This window comes from Erinaceus europaeus, chromosome 21 (assembly GCF_950295315.1).
Source record: "Erinaceus europaeus chromosome 21, mEriEur2.1, whole genome shotgun sequence".
Lineage (NCBI taxonomy): Eukaryota > Metazoa > Chordata > Mammalia > Eulipotyphla > Erinaceidae > Erinaceus > Erinaceus europaeus.
The window spans coordinates 12939734-12947732 of NC_080182.1; positions in this window are offsets into that span (position 1 = coordinate 12939734).

Sequence of the window (7999 nt, forward strand, 5' to 3'; positions counted from 1 at the left end):
GAAATAAGCCTCATGTTCTAATTCCTTAGTATTTCCCTTCTGAGAGTGAGAGAGAGGAAACCAGTCTTCTAATATCAGAGTCAAAATACATCAAAATTCTAGCTAGAGATCACTTTTTTCAGCAGCCTAGCAGATGCTGGAGTAGTTGGTGAAGTATAGCCAGCATGGTCACTGATGGGTTTAATGCTGGATGCAGCAAGACTGTTGGTGAAATCCCTTTGGAAACTTTTTCCACAGCCAGTTGAAAAGATACACCCAATTGTCAACCCATATCTATGACCTTGGGAGAATTACTGCAGTTTCCAATAGAGGGAATGGGGACACAGAACTCTGGTGGTGGGAACAGCATGAAATTGTACCCCTCTTACCTCATAACTTTGTAAATCAATATTAAATAACTACTACTACTAATAAAGATACATCCAATATTGTATCCCCACCCCCAACTCACCCCACCTACCCCCAGATTCATGGAGTCAGCAGCCACCTCCCACTAGAACCCTGCGGTGGCAGCCCAAGAAGTGAATGAACTCAGGTGACACCACTGTCTTGCTCAGGTCACTGACTGACCCACCTCTGTCCCCACCTCAACTGCTCTTAAAGTCCATGCAGAGAGGTCACAGGTCAGCCTGCACCCACTCTGCCCCCAGAGGTGCAGACCTTGCCATCTATGCCCTGGTGCCTATGATGACAAGCCAGCACCCTCTGCATTTCCTTCTGAGGCATCACAGTACATGTCCCATCTCAACCACCTGCTTGTCAAAGTTCCACCTGTGTGTGGCTTTGGAGGTTCCAGTCACTCACAAGCCTGTTGTTATGAGAACCAGGACACAGCACACAGATATCAGCTTGCTCTAGCTTTGTGTTGTGGGGAGACTGCGGGTGTGGAGTGCAACTGGACCTGTAGGTAGGCAGGTGGCTGACGGCAGGAACCTGGGGCGGGGTTGGGGGGAGTGTCAGACCCAGGTCTAAGCAAGAAGACAGGCCACACAGGGTGGGGCCATACACTCAGGAGGCTGAGCAGAGGTAGAAATGATGCCGTGATCAGACAGGCTCCAGAAACAATGCTCTCTGCCCTCTCAGGAAGGTCAGACCCATGGAGCTGAGTGGTAGGTGCAGAATGAGAAGCCTGAGGCTTCATGGTCTGTGCCTCCCACAGGAAGGCATTTGACCAGCAGGCTAATAGCAATAGGGATGCCCCAGAACTTTGGGGGTGCTCTGCACCTATGCAAAGACCTCCCAGAGGGTCCCTAGTGCTCATGTGCTAAAGTCTCTAACCAGGGCAGAGGCACGATCTGATATGAGGATGTTCCAGTTGCACAGAGAAGCCTTTTCCAAAACAATTCCATCAGTCTTATGGATCAGCCATCAGGGGGAAAAAAAAAAAAAAAGGCTCCCTTTGCCCTCTGAGCAGATTCATGAAGGAGGTTAATCCCTGGCTCACTGGAATTGGCTTTGCCAGTGCCCCAGTGTGCTATGTCAAAGGAATTGATGAAGATGAATGGTTCCAAGCCAGCCTAATCCCTTCGAGAGAGTGTGGGCTTATTTGCATTTCCAAGTGAGGAGTGATGGAATCTGGGTAGACAGTTACCAAAGACCATTCTTACTCTCCAGAGAAGCCAGGGCACAAGGCAAGAGAGGCCACTATCAACTAAAACTGGCCCAGAGAGCCTGTCTGCTCAGGATCCTGGGGTTCTGGATTCTAGGGGCTCCTGTGGGTTGAGAAATGGCTGTCTGCCCCCACCCTGGCAAGAAGCAGGAGACAGGAGGGAACTGGTGTATGGAAGAAGGAACTGCCACAGAGAGGAGAAACTGCCATGGGGAAGAAAGCAGCTGCTGCAGAGAAGGCAAAAACTGCCACTTGGAAGAACAAGCGGTCACAGGGAAGGTAGCCATGGCCATGGGGAGGAAGGAGGTACCAGGGGGACTGAAGCCCTCTGCCCCGTGGATGCAGGTGCGAGTGGGACTGTCTCTGACCACATGAAGCCCCGGCCCTTGCTGGCCTATGCCCTAGTGCAAGTCAGAGTTTTATGTGGTTGGACAGACTTTAAGACCCACGTCTACCTCCTTGCAGAGTCCATGTCTTAGGCTCCTGCTTAGCTTCCATTGTGTTCCTTGCAAGAGACAGACAGGCACAATCACAGATTTAGCCACAGATGACAGAGGGAGGGATGCAGAGGCTCAGCTCTGTCTGTGCAGGACAGGAGGCCGCCTCAGCTCTCAGACTGTGCCTGAGGGTTGAGGGCAGGGCGAACTCCTTCCTCCAAGAACCCTGGCTGACCTGGAGGACACGCTGGACGACCCTCCAGGGGCTTATGGTGCCTGCCCTCCTCTCTGGCTCTCAGCAAAGCTGAGGTCAGGTTCACCCCCACCTAAGCCAGGGCTGTGAGGGGCCCCATTTCTGTAAATGCAAAGCCTCACACTTCAGCAGCAGCTCAACAAGCCATGCGGGGTCACGGGGCACCTTCCTCTGAAGGAAGATGAAAGACAAGGCAGACCCTAGTCACGGGACCTTGTACGCCCCAGGAGGCTGGCAGACTTTATTAATCTTTAGATTAATATGAGCTCACCTTATAAAGGAGGGCTACCCTGGGCCTCCCAGCACACTTATTAGATCTCTAAAGAAAAAACGTCTTACGAAATAAATATCTAAACAAATAAATGCCACAGGCACAAAGCCCCACAGTTCCCAGCAATGATTTTATTGCCCCTGTTTACTGCTCCTGAAATCACCAAAGTTTACAACGAATAGCTGCACACATGAAAGAAGTTCATCACCTTCAAAGCAGTGCACCCTGCTCACTCAGGGGCCTCCATCTGGGGTCAGGGCAAGCTGGATCCCACATGGCCAGGTTCCCCAGACAGGCCTGCAGGAAAGGCTGTGACAGCTCCTCAGAGGAAACACTGCCCCTGATAGGGGCCAGACAACATACTGTAGCAGGGAAGGAGATCTAACATTCATCAGGGGAGGATAGATAATGTTCATCTTTTATTTATTTATTTAGCCTCTAGGTATATTGCTGGGGCTCAGTGTCTACCTGATGAAGCTACTGTTCCTGGCAGACATCCCCCCCAATTTAAAAGTTTTTTTGTTATCTTTATTTATTTATTGGGTAAAGACAGCCAGAAATTGAGAGGAAGGGAGAGATAGAGAGGGGAGAGAGAGAGAGAGAGAGAGAGAGAGAGAGAGAGAAACCTGCAGCCCTGCTTCACCACTTGCAAAGCTTCCCCCCTGCAGGTGGCAACCAGGGGCTTGAACCCAGGTCCTTGCACATTGTAACATGCACTCAAGCACATGCACCCAGTCCCCCCTTTGCTTTTTCTTTATTTGATAGGATAGAGAGAAGTTAAGAGAGAAGGGGGAGATAGAGAGTAAGGAAGAGATAGACGTCTGCAGCACTTGCTTTACCACTCATGAAGCTTTCCCACTGCAGGTGGGGAGAGGGAAACACACCTTGCACTTGCTAAGGCGTGTGCTCAACCAAAGGCGCCACAGCCCGGCCCCTCTAACAGTCATCTTGAGAGCTGGGGATTTCCCTCCTCCTCTGCAGCCTCTTCATCCACTCCCTCATTCAATAGATATGTCTCTTAATGAGATAGTTAAAAACACCCAGATAAACCAGTACCTGTTAATGCAGACGTGTTCTAGCCTCCAGCTGACTAAGAACATCTGACACATGTTTAACTGGGACCTTTAGCTGATGACTGGACAGGACTAAAGCTGGCTTCTGTGCCATCGACAAGACCACCTGCACAGACACAACTAGGAAGACAAGCTGGGCTCACATGTGTCAATAGCCCAGCTCACAGTAGCAATTACTCTTCCTTCCTTTCTTCCTTCTTTTTTTTTAACCAGAGCCCTACTCAACTCTGGCTTATGGGGATGCAGGAGATTAAACCTGGGACCTCAGAGCCTCAGGCACAAAAGTCTCTTTGCAACATCACTATGCTATCTCCCCCACAACAATGAATCTGATGTAGACACACTAATTGCCAGCCTCTATTTAAACATGATTATTTAAAATATAAAACAAGGGGCTGAGAGGTGGCTCATCTGATTGAGTATGCACATTACAATGCACAAGGAACCGGGTTCAAGCCCCTGGTCCCCACTTATGGGAGAAAGCTTCACCAGCGGTGAAGCAGGGCAGCAGATTTCTCTCTCTCTCTCTCTCTCTCTCTCTCTCTCTCTCTCTCCTTTTCCATCTCCCTTTTCCGTCCACTCTATAACTTCCCATTCTCTTCTGATATCTCTCAGTCTCTATCCATTAGATAATAAATGAAATTCAAATATATATATATATATATAATCAATCAAAGCAGGGAGACTTAGGCCTTTAAAAAAGATAGTTTGATCCTGTTGTCTCGGAGCATGGCAGCATGCATGACCCACGGCACAGGGTAGCACAAACAGGCTGCAATCCTCATGCCTGCACCTCTAGGCTCCCCAACCACAAGATACAGCTGTGTGTCCCCAGAATTTCCGTCACATCCCCACCACACATACAGTGCAGACTCCGTTACCTTGTCCGGTCTTCCAGGCCTTCCCCTACGAAATGCTTTACACAATCACAGCAATTTCCCCTGAGCTCTCAAATCAAATTGTGGCCAAGACAGAGCTGGTTATTTGGGATTATTTATGTTCCTGGGAGGATTAGGCATCCAAGGTGAGGGCATTCTTTATCCTAATGATGCACACAGAGAGAGGCATGTCAGTCGACAATCACATCAAGCGGCGCCTCGTTCTCGGGTCTGGAACAAGGTGTCGGGAATCACAGGGCTTATGGCTCCATCCATCAGCCATCCACGAGGGCCAGACACGCACACATGTGCTCTTATGGTAAAATGCCCATTAAGCCTAAAATGCGACAAAATTCTTCTTTTTGAAAACAAACACACACAACGCCCCCCTCTTCTCCCCCCTTGCAGAAGGCATGGTGGGCCGGCTCCCTGCCTCCATTACTGAGCAGCTCACAAGGACATCAGAATCACCCTGTGCTCTCAGGAAAGTGGAGAAGTTGAAGCAGATTAGACCACCGAACGCTCAGCAGCTATTTGCAATAGTGCTAAAGAGACAAATGCTTCCAGACGTGAAGCCTCTTTATTCTCCACCAAAGACACAGTTTATTTACAAGGGAGAGCTGTGGTGCCAGCCATCAGAGCTTGGCTGAGGACATGAGAGTCACAGCGGAAATCAGTGGTGGCCCTGTCATAGGGGCACTTCCTCCTGTGAGGGCATCAGTTGTCCCAGTTTGGACATAAGAGCTTTATGCATAGCTCATTCCATCCCTACGCTGGACAGGCCAGAGAGGATGCACCTGCCTCAGGGGAGAGGGCAGCCCTGCTCCCTTTCTCTCTCTCTCCCTTCTCTCTCTCTCTCTCTCTCTCTCTCTCTCTCTCTCAGCAGCCAGCTAAGGGGGTCTGGCCTGCCACAGGTGTAAAGTGTTATGTCTTTACTCCTAACACATGGTGAAATTGGATACCCCTCTCCATCCACACCTGTCCTCCTGGGTCAGGACATAAGCTCTCTGCCTTTCTAGGAGGCTGACCCTGAGGTCTAGAGCCTCCCCTCCTGGGTGCTGCTCAGAAATGCTGGACCCTAGATCACAGTTCTCCCGCCTCCTCAGTAAGGGCTCAGCACTGGGTAGGTAGTGTCCTCATGTCCACATCTCTGTGGACCGGAAGTGACCCTGCTTCTTGAAGCAAAATCAGGTGAGAGAAAAAGAGAAAGAACAAGAGTGAAAACTGAGAGCAATAGGAACATTTGGGGAAACTGAGGGGCCTCAGCAGTGTCCACATCATTAGGCCACATGATCTGAGGGACATGAGAGCAGCCAGGGTCTCCTGTGTGTTTCTAGCAGCATGACTGCCTCAGTGCATGAATATATTAGCAGCTGCTACATCTTCCTGTCTTGTTGGTCCTTAGCTAGTGTCCAGTATCCATCTCTGCTTCCTGTTATCTTCAGGCTGGTTTGGGTGGATATGGAGCTGTGGCCCCGGATGCCATGGGAGACACCTGTACTGGGCCATTCTTCTCCTCCACTATCAAGAGAGAGAGTACAATTACTACCCATTGTCTCAATGAGCTGATAAACCACATTTTCTGCCTTATAAAGGTCCTGTGGCTTGAAGGGTCGCTTGGGGTCACACTACCCCCTTTTCTTTGAGCCTATGTTTGTCTTTATGCTTAAGTGAGTGTCATATGGACAATATACAGTTGGGTTTTGGTTTTCTTTCTTTTGTTCCTGTATCAATCTATATTTATCTAGTACTGTGTGTAGAATATCCCCCCCCACACACACACAGGAGACCATTTATTTATCTCATTTCATTTTGTAGAATTTTTTTCCCAAAGAGAGGACATTAATAATACCTAGTACCTCTTTGTTTACTTTGTCATTGTTGGCTCTAAATAAATCTTTTAAAAACTTTTTTATTGTTTAGATATTTTATTCACTTTATTTCAGAGACAGAGAGAGAAATACAGAGAGAGAAACCAGAGCCGTGTTCAGCTCTGGCTTATGGTGGTACTGGGGAGTGAGCCTGGGACCACAGAGCCTCGGGCATGAAAGTATTTTGCAGACCATTATGCTGTCTCTCCAGCCCTTTGAATCAACTTCTACAGATAGAAAGGCAGACAGAGGAAGCAAAAGGCATTTGAGCACCGAAGCTTCTTCCAGCACCATGGGGCTGGACTTGGGCTTGTGTCTTGCACATGGCACTGGGCTAGAGTGTTTTGCCTGCAGCTCTCCTGAGAAGGTGAGAAACTGGAGCCATGTGTCAACAGCTGGAATGTAAACCATTATTTCCCACAATGTAATGATAGGGATTTGTGTTTCAATCCATCCAGCCACTCTGTCACTTTTGATTGGTGAGTTCATCCTATTCACATGGAAACTGTTGATCAGTGAAGACTTGGTAGCACTGTTTTGTCTTGTTTTTTTTTGGTCTTACCTACTTATTATTACCTGAATATTAAAAAGAAAAAGGGGGGAGGTCAGGCAGTGGCACACCTCGTTAAGAACACATAGTACGGGAGTCGGGCTGTAGCGCAGCGGGTTAAGCGCAGGTGGCGCAAAGCACAAGAACCGGCATAAGGATCCCGGTTCGAACCCCGGCTCCCTACCTGCAGGGGAGTCGCTTCACAGGAGGTGAAGCAGGTCTGCAGGTGTCTATCTTTCTCTCCTCCTCTCTGTCTTCCCCTCCTCTCTCCATTTCTCTCTGTCCTATCCAACAACAACAACAACAATAATAACTACAACAATAAAACAATAAGGGCAACAAAAGGGAATAAATAAATTAAATTAAAAAAAAAGAACACATAGTACTAAGTTAAGCATAAGGAGGTCGCACAAGGGATCCGGGTTTGAGCCCCCGGCACCCCCCCTATGGGGGGGTCACTTCACAAGTGGTGAAGCAGGTCTACAGGTGTCTGTCATTTTCTCTCCGTCTCTATATCCATCTCCATCTCCTCTCTCAATTTCTCTCTGTCCTATCCAGTAAAATGGGAAAAATGGCCTCCAGGAGCAATGGATTCATAGTGCCGGCACCGAGCCTCAGTGACAACCCTCAAGGCAAAAAAAAAAAAAAAGAAAGAAAGGAAGAAAGAAAGAAAGAAAGAAAGAAAGAAAGAAATATCTTTAGAGACTATATTCCAAGAGCAAGAAAAGCAAAAGCAGCATAAAAGCTTCTGCACAGTTAAAAAGAAAAAAAAAACCTGCATCAGAAAGAAAAGACATCCCATTGAATTGGAGATGCTGACACATCATGTATGACAGGAAAAGTGTTCATACTCAAAACGTACTCCTCAGTCACCACACAAAAACGCAGACCATCCAGTTAAAAAAAGGTAGAGATGGGGGTCGGGCGGTGGCACAGTGGGTTAAGCGCATGTGGCGCAAAGCCCAAGGACCAGTGTAAGGATCCCGGTTCGAGCCCCCCGGCTGCCCACCTGCAGGGGAGTCGCTTCACAGGCAATGAAGCAGGTCTGCAGGTGTCT